Source organism: Parasteatoda tepidariorum, chromosome 3, assembly GCF_982258835.1.
Source record: "Parasteatoda tepidariorum strain Cologne lab strain chromosome 3, Ptep-v5.0, whole genome shotgun sequence".
Lineage (NCBI taxonomy): Eukaryota > Metazoa > Arthropoda > Arachnida > Araneae > Theridiidae > Parasteatoda > Parasteatoda tepidariorum.
In genome coordinates this window covers 106,938,506-106,957,144 of record NC_141757.1, presented here as the reverse complement: position 1 = coordinate 106,957,144, position 18,639 = coordinate 106,938,506, and the positions used below count along the sequence as shown (strand labels likewise).

The following is an 18,639-nucleotide window of genomic DNA, read 5'->3' as shown; positions in this document are numbered from 1 at the left end:
TTATTTTAAAATTTAAAACAATGAATTTCTAACTCTTTAAATCAATGGATCTAAAATTCAATCGCTTTCATGAAAGCCCAAAAATTGAACGGAATATTTTGTGCATATTTCAGACGTAAAATAAATTTCGAACGAGTTTTTCAACTACAGATTTTTTTGGAATTCGAGCTTATTTTTAACAGGGCAAACAAATACCTAATAAACAAAAAGTTAAAAAAAAATGAAGAAAAAAAACATAAATAAGGGTAAATATAAATTTTCTTGATACAATTTAAACAATTATGTGCTATTCATTTTATTATATTCCGTAAAGGCTCACAAAATATTTATGTATTTATGAAATTATATACTGAGATATATAAATTCTTGTATTAAAAAGATAAATTAGCAATTCAGAGTTTTAAAATTAGTGAATAAATTAGTTAAAATACTTTAAAACAATTTTAGAAAAAAATCTCTACTGCAACACAAAGCATTTTACATAAGTTTCAGAATTAATATTGAATTTTAAAGCCTAAATAATTCGTGTAATATGCTACTTCACTAACTTCCGTTGATTCGAAATTTTTGAAAGTAGCTATGAAATCGAATATTTAAATTGTTCTGTTTTAGATTTATACTCAATAATATACGTCTGCTATTTTCGCATTGAAGTTCGAAGATAAAAATGATTGCTTATCTCCGCAATTTTTCAATGCCACGAAGCCCACGGCTATATCGATAGAATAGAATACACTAAATTTGGTAATTTATAGACATGCGTTTTAAGATAAAATGAAACATTAAACGTAATGAATTTTAATGCAATAAAATCGAGGAAGCAATCAAAGATCCATTTGAAACAGTGCCTTAGAAAATATAATTTTATTTTAAAGTCTTGCGGAATTAATTGAAAAATGACTACAATTTGAATTAGGGGAAATTTAATCTAAATTTGAAAGATCAAATTAGACGTAAATGCATAGTTTGAAATATGAAGAAATTAAGAAGGGAATAATTCATGTAATAGAAATCTGAAGGATTTCATATTACTCTTAAGAAACTCAAAGAAACTTTAGAATTTAAGATCAATGTTAGTACTTATCGATTGATAATTTTCGTCTATTTGATTTAGTAATGTAACATTATAATAAATTATAATGGTAATATAAACTTAAGATTTCATTCCATATACACGAATATTAGTATTGTTCAATATAATTAATATATTCAATATGTAAAACAAATTCGTTATCTATACATAATAATAAACGCGGTTGTGTGTGTGTCTGTAATCACAATATATCGCCCCAAAAGCCTCGCCCAGGCACGAAACTCGGCATATAATTGTGTTTTGACATAATGAAGAAGTACTTTTTTTCTTTTTCAAAAATTTGGATTAGTTTTTTAGTTATCAGTCATTTTGTAAGAAAATCTATGATTTTTCGTCTTCATAGAGCCATATTCAAAAAACTATTAAAAATGCATATACTTTTCTTCACTTTTATAAATGTATGCTAATGCGAACCTTACAATTGAAATATTAATTTTCGACAACTTAAACCTATAATATATGAAGGAATTAATAATTTAATTGTAAGGTTCGCATTAGTTTACATTTATCAAAGTGGAGAAAAGTTTAACTTTTGTGTTAAAAATGTGGCAACATATTCGATACGTGAATAGAACGCTTCGCTTTGACATATTTGTCGCTGTTCATACTCGTTATAATAAGTTTTTCTTCTTCTTTCCACGCTCTATTTTTTTCTTAAGCGAAGACGATAATTTTTGTAGCGATATAGAAATAGAAATTGATACCATAAAAAATTATATAGAAATAGAAATTGATACCATAAAAAATTAATTCGTTTTCGTGTTCTTTTCATGTATTTAGCATTTTAGTTTTTTTTCTTAAGCGTTGTAGCTATATAAAATAGGAATTTAATTGTTTTTGAAGGAACGATTACATTAACCTTGGATCTCCTTGGTTTTTCTATTCTTTATTTTAACAGTTTTTATTAAATGTAATTAGTTATTTTCAGAAAGTTTCAGTTAGCAGGTAAGCACTTAGATTTTAATATTGAAGTTTAATGATTTGCTTTCATAGTAATTGTTGTTCTAAGGTATTCGTTGACTTCTTAAAAACCCGATTACTGACATGGCAGAACCGTCTTCCAAATAACTTTGCATTTTGTCAAAGAAAAAGATATTAAGAGATTCTCAAAGAAGAAGAAGGGCCCAAGAAACGTCTGTGGAACGTCAAAGAAGGATGGAACATGACCGAATTTCGACAAGCAATTCTAGAGCCCAAGAAGTATCAGAGAAACGTCAAAGAAGATTAGAAGAGTTTTACAAGAATAGAAAGAATTATATACTATCTGTATGCTGACTGACACAAGTTTTATTTTATTGCTGTTTCTTAAATATGTTATTAACTGCGTTTTAATTTTCAGCTATTGGCCAATGATGATTTCGAAAGCAGCTTTTGTATGCTTTTACAATTTCTGAGGTCTTTTTTAAAAAAAAAAAAACAAGTCTCCACCTGATAGTTATATTACAGGTTAGGTTGCCTTAGGTTACCATAGCAAAGTTACATCTTCAAACATCCTCAAGAGCTATAACACATCTGCAGCAGAACTGAATATGAAGACAAAATTGCAGGACAGGAACACTTTAATTGTCCACTAATCTTCAGATTTCCTGCTATGTTTTAAAAAACTTTATTTGTGAAAACCTTTAGCGTGGCGGGCAGCTGGCCGCCTTAAGCGGCTAGTATTAAAATATAAATGTTATATTGTACAATGTACTGTCAGCATGTTAACATTTTGTACAATACAAATAAATAGCTGATTTCCCAATGCTAATAAATTATTCAATAAAGGAGTAAGAAAATTATAACTTTTTTTTAAAGATTTTACTAAACATTGAAAATGAAGTATATTTCTTAACGCGTTTTCACAAATGGCGGCTATATCCGTCTTCAAAGTGTCTACTGTCTCAAACAAATATCTCTTTTTAATGGATCAGTTCATTGCCACTTCTTAAAAATAGTTCCCATTTCTCAATATCAGATTAACTAGAGAAAATTCAACCTAAAAATCAGTTAGCTGAAAATCCTTATAAATTTTTGTAAAATCCCTGTAAATTGCAACGCATTCGTTCATTAATTATCCAGTAATACACCTAAAGAAAAGTCGTGATGAGCCAATAATGGTTATTGTTGTCGAGAATTTTCACAAAAAAAACTGTTACAAAATGTGATAATTTTCTCTTCCAAACATGCGACTCAGCTCGATTTCATATTGAAGTCATAAACAAGTGGAAAAATTTGTTTCTGAGCACGGTCGTCAAATGAAAGAGTACGGCAACGTTTCAATCCAGCGATTTTTATAAGTGTAAGTCATTCGATTTAAATGGTATTTTTTCCCTCTTTAAAATATTTATTTGCACCAATTTTTTAAGTGATTTAAACTTATCTATCCAAACAGGTCATTTCGGAATACCTTGTATTAAAATATATTAGTACATTTAGTAATATAGATTTTATTTACGTCGCACTGTAGCTGCATAATGAGCTAATTTATTTTATTTTATAACCGTCGTTAAACAGTCGACCCAATATTGAACTTACGACTACGAATGCACAACTCCGTAGATTTGTAATTTTGAACCCAACCCTGAAGACAAGGGAACGCATTCATGGAGGAATTTTTGATGAAACTAAGTCGCATTTGCGTAACATGGAGAAGAAAACAATGGAAACCTTTCTCGGTTAGCCTAACAGCAAAGGGACTCACATATCCCATCTATCAGTGAGGATATTTTACGTCAGCACTGTGGTAGGTGAAAGCCGTGTGCGGAATTCATATCAACCAGTCATCTTTGAGATTTGAACCTGGTTCACCTCAATGTGAGGCCTCTCCTGAGCCACCACGGCTCACAATAGTCTATTGACGAAAGTCAGGGAAATATCCCAGATGATGTTCCAAAGATATGCAACCTAAAGGGGGTAGCTCTTCCTTTTTAGTAGCTGGACGACCTGTAAGCAAAATTAGCTTTTTACGGCAGACAGTTTAACGTGGATCGATACAGTGTAACCTCTGTCCCTTCGCAAGTTGATCAAAGTGGTCATCCATTCACTCACTGACCGCAGCCACTGATGCTTCACTTTGATATATTAGTAACCATGCCTTACAATCAGTAATTTGTACAGTGCATAGTAACAATTAGTTTGAAAAAAGAAAACCGTATTTAAAATTTTGTGAAATCGTGTAGGATTTTTATGGCACTTTCTGATGAATCATCATCAAATGCAAGTTTTTAAAAAATAGGTATGCATAGAACATTGTTATTGAATTAATAGATTCTGTTTTATTTCATCTAATAATCAAATGGAAAAAAGGTAGTACGTATCACAAATGAGCTTGTTACTCACATTTCCTTAGTAATCGAAACAGAAGAGATTGTTATCTTCGAAAAATATCAGAAGTCTTCCCTTATTAAGATCATATTCATCATCAGCAGAAAGTGAATCCTGTTGCTAACTATGACAGAAATGAGATGTTTCGATTTTAATGAAGGAAATATTTTATATCAAACTACTTAGAACTTATGCATTAAAACTTTTATTTATAAATATATTTATTTTTTAATGGCAATGCATGAAGTGGTTGGAATTTTCAGATATGGAAAAATTGTTTAAAACAGCAAAATACATAGTTGCTCTTTTAAGTATATTTAAGTTATAAAGTTAAAGTTTACTTGGAACCATTTTTATTTATTCTTAAAAAAACAAAAGTGTTTTGTTAAAAAGTATGAGTATTTTGAGTATGTTTCTCTTAGTTTATCAAACTAACATAGTCCATAATAGGCTCTTTTTTACGATAGATTTATATTTCAAAGAACAAAAAATACTTTTGATTCACAAAATTTAACATTTTTACAGATATTTTATTCGTATATATAGTTGTATATCTATTTTTTATATTCAATACACATAAAAAAATAATGTTTGAATGTCAAAATTTAGGTAGTTATGTAAGAAATACAGATATTCAATATACACGGAGTGTTCTAAAATTATAAATAGGGTCAACAATAACTTGAGAAATCTTATTGTATCTCATAGAAGGAGTATATGTTCTTATTGTATAACGTATGAAAGAATGAACATTAAAAAAACTAGTGGGCTGGCATGCCCATCGATGCTCCTAACCACTTAAGATAGCTATGAAATCTTATATGGTTTAGCTTGCAACTAACTCGCTACTAACTTAAATTCATTTGAAATGTGTTCCAACGTAAAATCTTAAGTATATTTAAATCAATTATTAAAGTCTTTAAAACGTATTCCTCATTAAAAAATTAATTAAATTAGAAAAAATAGTTTTTGGTCATTAATAAGTATTTTAAATAAACAAAAATTAAATCAAAATGAATAACATGAAATAAAAAACTTGGTGAAACGTGCATGACAGCACCTCTTCTACGCATTTTTTTAATTGTAAGTCTTTCTTAACAGTCATCAACGCTTTCTTCTGCCCTTTGAACACGATTTTTTATTATATTTCAAAAGCATAACATCACGACTTATACTCATCTATTTTTCACTGAATGATAGTAACAATGAAAACAATCATTATTATTAATTCTGCATAAGAATAATTAAAATTAAATATGGAACACGTTGTTTGTGGGTATGAACCATTCGCCTATTATCTTTCATTTCTACCCAATTTGTATCTCGGTTCATTTCAGCTTTTCGCTGTCCACGCGATAAAAGAATTTTCAATCATAACTTTTCAAGCATGTACGTTTACACTTTCAAGCCTATGACAGGTCATAGGCTTGATATTTCATTTATTTGTTACCAGAGCTAAAAATAAATGAATACTTTCTTGTCAGCATATAAGAGAAATTATATTATATTTTATATAATACATATATCATATTATATTATATTATATAATATATTATATATCATATAATATTATATTATATAATATATTATATATCATATAATATTATATTACATTATATATCATATTATATTACACATTATATATTATATTAATAATTAGATATTTCCTAAAATAAGTTATTCAAAGTATATAATAGCGAAAACATTTCATTCTTTACCTAGTTATTCTATGTAATAACTAACGGTAGACCGTTTAAAGGGAAAAATAAGCAATTTCAAAGTTATTTATAAATTAATTGATCATAAATATATAAAGTCTCTCGAAAAATAAATCATCTCTATTTGCGGATGATTAATTGATAAATTAAACGAAAAAGCAGATGATATAATTTATTATTGCTCACATTAATAACTACGTCTAAAAGCAAATGAATGAAGTGATATACAGACATCATTGCAAAGCACCTATAAACGGTTCAAAACCGACTAAAAGCAGCTAGAACCAGTTCAAAGAAATTTCGAGTGCCGTATTTTATTCGTTAACGATCAAGTTATTCTATGAAATACCAAGTTAAATCGTAGAGTTGAATAATTTCTAGTTACTTAACTGAGTTGTCAAGTTATTTCATGAAATACCTAGTTATTCTGTTTGAAATAACGAACTTTACACCTTAACAGTTATATACATCTAGGCATTCATGCAACATGCAGACAAGTGCTCATTTATTGTAATTTTTACTTTTCCTTCTTACAGAGTCCTAATCTATCGGTTTCCAACATATAAACATAAAATAAAAACGGAAATAAAAGCAGCATTAAAGTACAAATCAATAATTTATATTTCCACTAAAGTACAAAACATTTCAGCCCAATGTCTTCTTATAACGATCAATTTTTCCCTTTATTGACTTACCGTTCATAAAATGTCAATTTTGTCCGAAAATGATTGTTTTTAGTCTTGGGAGAAAATCACGCGTGGGAAATGGAACGTTTCCCAAACCTCACTTCTAGTAATTTAGAAATCTTTTCATATCTAGAGTGTGTTCGATTATAGCTTTTATGATGTGATGGTATTTTCTATATCGACTCGTAAAATATTTTATTACAATGTTTTATAAGGATGTAACAAATGGTTTTCGATTTCTTTTGTAGGAAACGAAACAAGTAAATTACTTGAAAGAGGTGAAATATAATTTTTACACAGCCCGAAATATTTATTACTTCATGAAGTATAAAGCACGCTTCACAAAACGTTTATAACAGTTGACGTTGAAAAAACGTAGTTCTGCTAACTTGAGTAAAGCGGCATATATTTTTCATTCCAGAATTTTTAGTTTTAACTCAAATAGTTTTCGACAGATGGCATTCTAGACAGCAAAAGCGTATATGCACGAAAAATAGAAAATCTTACAGTTTTCGAAATCATTTAATGGATAACAAAAAAATGCAATTCCTGATGAACTTTGGAGATAAATATTTCTAGCAATTTATAATATGAATGATATGCTTTAATATCATTGATTGTCTAATTGGTTACGTTAGAAACTTCTTAAACTTTAGAGAAGCAATTTTTCCCGTTATTTCCTTAATTACAAAATTTCGTGTTTCATGACTTATCAGTACGGTGTTAAATACCAGATATTTTTCTCTTCAAACTATATTTACTTCGAGATTTCACCAAAAACTTATGGATAAATATTTTGTTTACAAATTACTTGTTACAAATACCGATTGAAATAGTTAGTGATTACTCAATTTCTAGACTGACACAAAACGTCTGAAACTATGAAACAATGTTAGAATTATAGTTAATGATTTTCTTCTTTACCTCGAACTATTATTGAGCTCTTCTACTAATGAAATAAATCCTTAACATCCAATTATTTTCAGATGAACATCGCTCAAATGAAAAAGTATATAATTGAATTTGCTCTTTATTTATCGGTGTAGACCAATAAGCAATGAAAATCTTATTTCTGAAGAGGTTTACAGATAAACATTTGTTACAATTCATTACTCTTAATACAACGCACAGCATTAACTTCTTAGTAAAAAAAATAAAACATACATTGTAGCAGTCAAGTTCAGTTTATTTAATTCGCCTTACACATTTATGTATTAAGATGATGTATGGTATATTTTTTTCTAATTTATAATTCCGTTTCACATTTTCAAGAAATCAGCGCTGAATAAATAATGATAGGCATGCGTTCTGTTGTAATGAATTATGAAATATATGCACTTATTAGCTTATGTTATTAAAGTAAGTTAGTATTAATGTAGGTTACTACAAATTTCTTTGTCTTTCCATTTGATTTAATTTTTGTTAATTAAATGGTTGATGCATAATTTCATCAGACTCATAATTTAGTTAGGTTTTCAACATAAAAAAAATGTTTAAGTCATATTTGTTAGTTGGTGTTAACAAATATCGAAACAATGTCTTTTTTAACTGTAACTTATGAAAGAATTCAAGTTTGTTAATTGCAAACTTATTTTGTTTAACGTCGTTTGTCTTTATTGTTAAATGATTAACAGTTGATATTAATAATATATTATGTACATCACGCAAAAAAAAAACTAAATAAACGTAACTGCATGAATAACTTTTGATCTAATGATCGGATCTTCACCTTTTAGGACTCCATATTAAAGGGGAGGACGATACTTTAAGTTACAAAATCAGACACAAAAGCGTTATTTCTCAGAAAAAAACCGTACCCTTTTTTCGACGGATTCAGATTTCCGATTGCTAAAATTTTAGGGGTAACTACAATTAGGGAAATAGGGTCCCAAGAGTTTAGTCAGTAGAGCCGTCTAAAGTTTGGACCCATTAATGTTAATTTTATTTTTTGTGTATTTCGACGTATCTTGAGAAATTTTTAAGCGAATTGGAAAGTTTTGCACGCAATTATAAAACGAATTTATCCAAAAATAATCCCATGCAAAAAATTAACTTTTAATGAGTTTTTACTTTTTTCCTTAATTTTATTTTATAATAGTCAAAACAATTTTGAGCATTAAGGTATACAATTTTTCACAGAAATTTAAAGAATGTATTTTTATGAAGCATTTCTCACAGATCCTTAGCGTTGGATACGATGCATGGCAGAGTATTAAATAGGATTATTTCATACTTAACTAAAAGAACTTAATAAAACAGTATTAGTTTCGTTGCAAAAAATAAGGTTTTTTGTTTTTGTATTGAGAACTAATTAAATTATTTTCACGTGTCATTAATGTGAACTGAGTAAACCAAGATAATAACCTGGCTTGCATACAGGGACCATTGCCCGATATTCTCAACATCTGTTTTTCAATGTGAAGTATCATTGTTCGGTATACATTTTCAAACTATTCCTTATGCTAATGTTTTCTCAGTTAAAAACCATTGCTTAGTTTAGTTAAAAATCATTGCTTAGTATTTCCTATAACGATGTTATTTTTAGTTATTATCAACAATATCCAAATAATCCTGTTAAAGTATTCGTGATTTATAACAAAAAAATATTTTTTTTAATAAAGAATAATATTTTCTTTTGATCATCAACTCAGTAATATCTATTTAAAAGAACAAAAAAAAATTATTTTTCTACATAAATTGCGTTTTATATCTTACCTAAAGAACATTTGCCAATATTAATGCGAGATGGATTAGATAAATCTCACTTTCCATACTTTACTTAACCTAAAAACTCCCAGTATTTTTTGAAAAAAGGCCACTCACGCTCGCTATTATTAAAAAAAATACTATGAATTTATCGATTTTAAAATTCATTTTTACTCTTAAATTAACATATTAAGTCCTTGCTTGAATAACGAGCTAAATTCAATTGTTAAAAAAATGGAGTTAGGCTATTTTTATAAAATAATTCTTATCTACATGCATATATACATACATATCTACATATATACATACATATATATACCTATATATATATCAGGGGTCTGTCCAGACATTTTGTGAAAGGTCCGTTTTTGTAAAATTATGAAAAAATGATTCGTAATTTGTGAATATAAAATAAACGTTAAGTCACATTCTTTCAACCAGGGTCCGCTTTTGTGAATTTGTGCAAATAAGGTCCGTTATTGCAAAAAAACTTTTTCAAGGAGTTTTTAAATTGTAAAGACATACAAGATTATGCTCAACACTGTAAAATTATAATTAAAAAAATTTAATTTTCAAAAATAAACAGCAATTGCAGCTACTAAATTAACGATGCACCATATAAATGTTTGGTATTTAGCCTATACTGCTGAACGCAGAATATTCATTTCGGAGGAATAAAGGAAGAAGGGTCTGCCGAAGACAAAATTTAGTTCGTTTACATCTGTCTTTCTTCTCCCCCCCCCCTTCCTGTGAAGGGTTTATTCGATTAACAAAACAATAATGAAGATAAACAAATTTGTGAAGGGTCCGATTAAAAGATAAATAATTTTGTGAAGGGTCCGTTTTTAAGTTAAAATATTTTGTGAAGGGTTCGTTGACGGACCCAGATTTCTTCTAAACAGACCCCTGTATATAAACACATGAATATATATAATATACATTTAATTTCAACTTGTATGTAATGTACGGAAAAGCTACTCTTTCCTGTTTCTTAATCAAATAGTAGCCATATAGCTTCTTAATCAATAATAAAGATTTGGGAATTATTATAAACAATGTATTTCAGCCGTATATCCGGTAATGCTTTAAACAGGAAATATGTTAAATTAACATTCAGAAAGGGGGTGTAATTTAATGAATTAGTCTTTATTATGCAATCCTAAATTAGCTTAAAATTTTCTTTTACTTATTATTCAACAGTTTTTATTGCATTTAAAATTGTATAATGAAACATATTAAACCGTAATGTAGAAATTTAATAACATGATACTTAGAATCATCTTGTCTTGAATGGAAATAAGGTTCAATTCAACATCTGCATTAGGATTGAAATAAATTTGAATTAATCCATTTTCTGTATCATGTGTCTAAAATGAACCATAAGTATCAATCGTATAAGTTAACCATATCAACCAACTGTATCAACCATATTATCTATGCCTTGAATTTATGGTTTGAGAGTCATCTGCAGCCTGAACCATAAAATGGTTCTAGGTACATTTTATAATATTTTTTTATAAGAATATTCAAAATTGATTTTTATAAGAATATTCTAAACTGATTTTATTAGAATATTCTAAAATTTGTATACTATACTAATATATATCTTCTCAGATAATTTATTTTGAATAATTGTACAATAGCAATTAAAAAATAAGAGCACAAAACTAATTTTAGTAAATTCAGTCATAAAAATGTACATAAAATCTTTTTACACCTTTCACGCATGTTCGTTACAGATAAAAAGCTCCATTTGAATAAATATTTCTTGCATTTCCGACATTGTAGAAAAAATATTCCCCTTTTATGTAAACTTAACAACTTACTCTTTTAGAATGTTTGCTTCTTTTAAGAATAAGGGATAAAGAAACTTTGTTATTTTAATTCGACTTCAAAAAACAACTTGTATACTTCAAATTATTTCCTCTGTAAAATCAATTTGCAGTTATCGACTATTTTTACCAAAACATACCGAGAAAGGAGAATCGATTATTTCTTGACTATCATAATCGATTCACATGGTATTTTTAGTCATCGTTAAGGAGGAATGTTCGAACGTCCTCTCTTGTGTTTTCACAATGACAGATGGCAGAATGAATAAGTGTTCTAAAATCGAATGTAATTTTCTTTCATTTTATATTTTGAAGTACAATAAAATAAACATTCTTTCAATTATCAAAGCATTTTTAACTGAGTATGTTTTATTTTTCTGAAAAGTATGTTTTTCTCCCACATAGAGAGTTTTTGTTTACTTTCCGAAAGAAAATTTCGTTTATTTAAAAATATATAGTTAAAATAGCACTGAAACGTTAGCTCGATTATAACTAAGGGATAATATTATATTAATTTACTTATTCATTAAACTTCATTATTTATTATTTACAGACATTCTGCACTTATACTGAAATTTGTGAAACTGTTAAGCATCTGCTCATAGTTTTGTGAGTGAGTTTTCTCCGAAGCTTTTTCCTTTTATGCCCCTGTGAGACAGGGATCTGCTTTTGATGGAGAGATAGTTGCAATCTGAATAGCTCTAGTCCAGTTACAGTGTTATATCGATCTTTTTAAAAAAGCTGTTGTCCTATGTGACTCAAGATCTGCTTTGCCTGCCATTGCATCCTTAAATAATCCCTTAATTCGAGATATTTTAGATTGCCGCTTCCAACTTGAATACCTAGCATCCCTTAAGAAAACCATTGTTCTCCAGTGTGTTCCTGTCCTTTGCGGGGTTACGGGTAATGAAAATGCAGACTACTTGGCAAAAATGGGGGCCTTAATTATTCAGATTTCTGCGCACAATATGCCCTTCTGTTCTATCAAACAGCTTATCAAGAGGACCTTTAAGACCTGTGCTCATGAAGAACTTATTGACCGTACTTCTACTATGTCTTGGAGGGCTACCATTCTAAATTTGCGAAATGACCCAAGACGAAGAGCGGGGGCTGAATCATCTATCTAGATTCTGCGGAAACATCTATCTAGATTTGGTATCGTTCCTTCCTCGGTATGCACTCTTTGCAGTTCTGGTGAGGACATGGACTCCACGCAATTTCTCCGCTGCTCTGCACTTTGCAGGAATTCTATCACTGAACGCTATTGGGAAGCTAGAGACATGTTGCGATTAATAGACTCTGTTGCAGCATCTTTTGTTTTTGTTCTTATTTTTATTCGATGTTTATGTATGCTGTTACTGTCTATAATCTGCCATTGGAAATAAAATTAAAAAAAAGCTTCGTGAGTTTGTTAAAATAGGGGTGCAGATCATAGGAAAAAAAATAGTGATCTGTTCAGAATTTTTGCGAATGGTCTGTTTTTGTGAGATTGCAAAACGATCTTCTGTTCTGTGGAAAAAAATACAAAAATGTGTATCTAAAGGAACTATAGTTTTAAAATTATGATTTAATGACTTCATTGAATCCATTAATCAAAAGGAAAAATTAACAGAGGGTCCATATAACGACGAAATATTTTTTGAAGAAACTATTTTAATAATAAAATATTTCATAAAGGGTAAATTTAACAATTGCTTTATTTTATTATTTTTTTTGCTTTATTTTATATCTATTAGAATTCTATATTATACAGAATTCAAATTAATTATAACACAATTAATAATATTTTCTACAGTCTAGAAAAATATCCGATCATTAGAAAAAAGAATACAAAGATGATTGGCTTGCTGCTCTCTGCTTAGAAAACGAAATTTATTCTCCCCAATTACCAAAATTATTTCCGAAATTTGTAGACAAAGTTGAGTGTAGATAAAGAAAATAACACTATGTTCTCAAAATAAACACCATTTGCATAAATAGCGTCGCACAATAGTTAAGTTGAAATTGTGTGACATGAAACAAAAAACATTGTTTTACAGTTTTCCCAGTCATAAGCACTATTTATTGCGAGATTCGTAACATTGAACCATTTAAAAATTTGAATCTTCGATCATTTTTTTGACATTCAAAAGAGATTTAAATTTAACAATAAAAATAATGTGTGAATTTATACAAAGACAATAACAAGATTGAAGAAAATAGTTGCAAAACCATGTTAAAAAACAAAAAATAAAACTATGTAGTTCTTAAACCTTGGAAAGAGAGTTCTAAATTACAGGAATGCGGATGAAGTATAATTTCAAAATAAGTATGCCATTCATTACAAAGTAAATAATGCAATTGGCGATTTTATTTAACAAAAATACAATTATAAAACAAATTTTATTTAACAAAAATACAAATATTAAGATACAATTTAAAAATGATAAAATTTTAAGGTTTAAAGTTCAATTGATGTGAACATAAACTTTAAAGGTTACATAGAGAAAAAGTTGATAGTCATTATGGTAAAATTTTCCGTTTTTCCGCTCTTTGTAAACGCTATAAGACTCGGTAATTTTTACCGAAGCCCTTTGGTAAAGGTTTTAGTAAAATTGGTAATGATTAATTGGTAGAATTGGTAAAATATGGATATATATGCGATATAATTTGTTAATGAGGCAAAATTTAGATACCTTAGATGATAGCTTATTGATCTTAAAGCAATCGGAGGTTTATGACAAATGTTGATAAGTCAATTTCACTCTTCCATATCATTTTTTTCATGTTTGGAAAATTCACAAGAGACTTCATTTTCAAATGTGATATCCACAAAGCTAGCTTAGCTCTGAACGAGTTTAAAGACCCTATCATTCTTGCTATATGTCTGCCCTTTCCCTGCAACTCCAAGTTTAAATTATTTAGCTCTTCCATTATGTCCGTTATGAAAGACAAATCTGCTAGCCAATGAGAATCTCTTAGTTCTAAAAACATTTGATTTTTTGTTGCAAGATAATTTTTTATTTCTTCAATTAAAGTAGAAATCTATCAAGTACTTTGCCTTTACTGAGCTGTATTTGCATAGCATAAACTTTGCATAGCATTTTATGGGAAAATGGAAAACAATTATTTTATCGTTGGACAGCGGGTGCACCTAGACCAATCGTCGGGCGCCATGGTGTCCGCGGGCATAGGGTTGGGTATCCCTGCCTTAGAGCATGTCATAAATACTAGTCATTCGGTTATATTTATTTGTATTTTTTACTCAATGTATAGTATTGAGAATAATAATTTTCTAGAAACCAGAACTTCTGGTAAACCGTTGGCATATGAATGAAAAAAATATCAAATGCGTAATTTAAACAGCGTATATTTTGATTTTATTAACCAGAAATAAGTTTTTTTTAACCAGAAATGTCATTACCAAACTGTACTGTAATTTTATCAGAATTTAGTTCACCATATATCAAAGGTGAATGTAAGACGTGCTAACACAAAATGAAAAAAAAATTGTTATTCAAAGTCATAAGTTTAGTTTAGGCTTAAAAAGTATCTGACAAGAAAAAAAATAAAATATTGCATTCCCCCCCCCCCAGAAAAAAAGAGGTAATGAAAGCTACATAAATTTGGAGTACATTCAAGAACACATTTGTTTACTGAAGGTATCGAGCACTAGTTTACCACTACTGTACGATGGTACCTAGTGGTAGAGAAAGATCTTCGAAATGCTCACCGATGTTTCTATACATTTTAAAGTTATTTGTAACAAATTTATTAAAATAGCCGTTACTACATTCTTCTAGCAATACTTCTCAATTATGAAGACTATTTCAAGCAATTCTATGTTGGTTAAGTTCTTTCAATGATAAAACTGAAAATTATTGACCAGGTAAAACAACGTCTAAAAAAATTCACCAGTATTTTTTTATACTTATTTCTATAAAATGCCTCTTTTACTTCAGAACTCTTTTGGAAAATTTCCAATATGTTTTAAAGAAACTTTTTTATTTTATTTCGGAAAGTATTTGATCCCCCAAAAATAAGAAATATAAACATGAATTGAAAAAGATTTCAATGTATTATTATCGACAAAATTAGAAAGAATTGAAAGATCTTCAACGTTGCTGAAACCTAAATTCAGATTTTTTTTCTTTCCTATATATAAAGATTTCATTTATTTCCACAAAGATGTCTCCAATATCTTAAGCGAAATTTTCCCTTTTAGTGTCTCGGACACTATAAAAGCGGAATTCGACAGTAAATTGCTCCCACGTGCTGTGAAAGGAAAATTGTCTTGAAATTTGATTGCAAATCTCTTTCACGTTCGAGGCAAGAATTTTCCTCTTTAGTATCTATAAAAAGATATTCTACGGCATGACTTTCATTACAATTTTAAAAGGTATATCAAACGGTTACATTGTTTTGCTTTTGGAGAGGATAGTGTCTTTAACTAGGCATTTATCGGAATAAACATTTGCAATTAGGGATTATTAAAGTGCAATAAAAGTCTAGACTTATTTTAAAAATCGAAAAATGTAAACTATTTTGGCCTTAAAAATATATTTCAATCAATAAATTGTTACCAAGGTTAATAATAAAAGATTTGAAAGAAAAGGTACCGCGTCCCCTTAAAGAGAATACGAGACAGTTTTTTAAAAGGTAAATAGTTATAAAATTTACTTATTAGACAGAATATTTAGCAGAGTTGAGATTTTTAGTGCATTATTTGAATTTTAAATGCTTTTTTTTAAGGGCAAAATATATTTTGCTTTTCCTTTTTTTTTTGTTGCTACAAATCTTGCGTTTTAATTTTTACTTTGCACTAAAAGCATTTTTCTAGATAACTTATCTATCTAATACTCTATATCGACTAATGCGAGCTCTGCGAATTTGATATGTTCTTGTTGAGCTCACACTAGTACATTCAGCGCTAGTAAAATGGGTGTGCTAAGCCATTTCGAAAGTCATTGTTACAACACGCAGAAGTTAGCGTCAATGACGTAATCGACCACTATGTATATTTTTGCATCTTTCTCGCATTTTGTTACAAAGAATTCGTACTTTCTGTCCATTTAGTCGCGGAATGACATAGTACGCATGCAATTACTGAAAAAAGCAATTTGTGGAGAATACACTTTTAATACCTATCAAGAGTTTAAACGATATTTTTAACTATTTTTTTATTTATTAATTGAAATATTATAATACTTTTTTTTTAAAATTTGCCCTAATTTGTTTGAAATGAATAACGTAAATATAAAAATGTATTTATTTTTAATTCGTAGTCCATTAGTCAAATGATTAGTTTTATATTAACTGTTTTGAGCTATCTGTTAATAAACAATTATGCTTCGTAATAATGATAATAAAACATCTTTAAATTTAAATTTTGCAATAGAAAGACTTAAACTCAATTTCAAAAACCTCTTTGCCATCTTTTTATTTTATTTTATAGGAAACTACTTATTTATTTAGGTAGCTTAGAAAAACTTGAATTTCTACTGCCTAAGAATATTTTCCTTAAAAATGCTTTGATTTGAATTTTGCCATTTACCTAGTCTGAATCTCATTTAGATTATATCAAGGAATATGTTTTCAAGGAATACCAAAAGTTTCAAAAATTCTTGTATGACATTAAAGTAAATAAATAAAAAAATTTGAAAGGAAAACAAAATATAGTCAAAAATTCCAATGCTGTTTTACTTTACCTAAACAAAAAAATTTTAATTTTGACAGATTTTCTTCCTACAGTGAAAGGGTAAAATGAAATAAATTTAAAAGCACGCCAAGCGAATTCGAAGCGTAAATTGCACATTTTGAGATAGAACTGTAAATTATAAATTAATTGCTCAACAGGGAATAAAATTAGTCTATTATTGAAACATTTTTTTCCTTACAATTTTCGATAATTATACACAGAGAGCATCATTGACTACAATTTGGAGAAAACACTTTACTCATACATTATACTAAACACTATACACTATACTAAACACTATACTAAAAAATTTAGAAGCGCCACCGTTGCTTTAAGTGTTCAACTTTGCATTGCATTTTGTTCTCTGATAAAAAACTATAAAACTTAGTACAAGGGTGAGTAAAAAAATTGAACATGGAGTATGACGGCAATTAGTTCAAAAATTAAACTTCTAGTAAAAAAGAAAAATACTATACAAGCTGATCAACAACCCACTGAAATAGAACTACGAAATTGTAATTTGACAAGCTAGAAGAGATTTTTTTTTAAAAATTCTAATTCATTTAAAAGTCATTAAAACTTTATTCGTGTATTCTTCTTTGCGTTTTTCCTTTAAACATTGAATAATTATCCATTGTTATAGAAAAATATGCTTATTTCTCTTTATTTTATAAGCATGTGTTTAAGTTGATGTCAAAAGTAACAAAAAAGAGATTATCTGCGGCAAGATTGCGAAATTTTTAAAAGTAAAATACTAAACACTATAGAAACAATCTGTTCCATATTGGCTGGCGATTAAAATTACTTCTTACTGAGTTAGATATCTGTATTAACTAGCTTTCTTTCAGACACTAATCATTATTTTTCTACTTCAGGTGACCATTCGATTCATTCAGATTCACATAGAATTCCAATAATTCTAGAACGTTTTCCTAACTTAATGCTCTCAGTTTTTCTGGAATGCGTCAAATTTTTACAGAAAAAGACAATGATTAAAGATAAACAATTACGAGTGTTAGTCAGAGAAGCGAGCAGGGGGTTTGAGGGTCCAATTAGTATAAAAAAGTTATTATCTTATGTGGTAAGCATGATACTCGAAACTCAATACATATTATTTATTGATTTAATAAAATGAAATATTTTAGAATAATTTTTCATTTGAAATTAAACAGGTAAGTACTTGGCTCGCTCGGGGTATTCATTTTATGATAAATAAATTGCGATTTTCAAACTTATTTAATTATGAAATTTTAGGGTAATTTTATAATGTAGGGTAATTTTATGAAATTTTAGGGTATATTTTTAAAGCGTTAGGAAATAAATTGTTTGCCAGAAAAAAAATTTCAGTTTCATTAAAATATTAATTTAAAAGATGAATTAAGAATTTTTTTAATACTACGAGTTTCCACTTTTGCTCGTTCCTTTCCCCAATTCCTTCAGTTTCTTCTTATTTATCATTGTTTTTTTAATCAAATCGATTTTACTTGTACCCCCCCCCCCCAGTAAATTCAGGATTCAGTGGGATTAGGAATGAGTTCAGTGCTCGTTTTAGGAGTTATAAATCAAATAAACACGTCACTGAATTTTACTGTTGGCAAAAAAATTAAGAAAAGAAAGAAAA

At 28.5% G+C, this 18,639-nt stretch overlaps 1 protein-coding gene across 4 annotated transcripts in view; it reads right to left on the bottom strand.

The window, feature by feature from the left end:
• The window catches only part of LOC107453971 (TGF-beta receptor type-1), a 755,412-nt gene that overhangs the window by 678,190 nt on the left and 58,583 nt on the right, over positions 1-18,639 (bottom strand). Inside the window, exon 2 of one of the 4 annotated variants that reach the window (XM_087159877.1) lies at positions 4,415-4,523. The exons of the other annotated variants lie outside the window; for them this stretch is intronic. The gene's annotated coding sequence lies outside the window, so the exon portion shown is untranslated. The remainder of the gene's footprint in view (positions 1-4,414; positions 4,524-18,639) is intronic. 4 annotated transcript variants of the gene reach the window in all.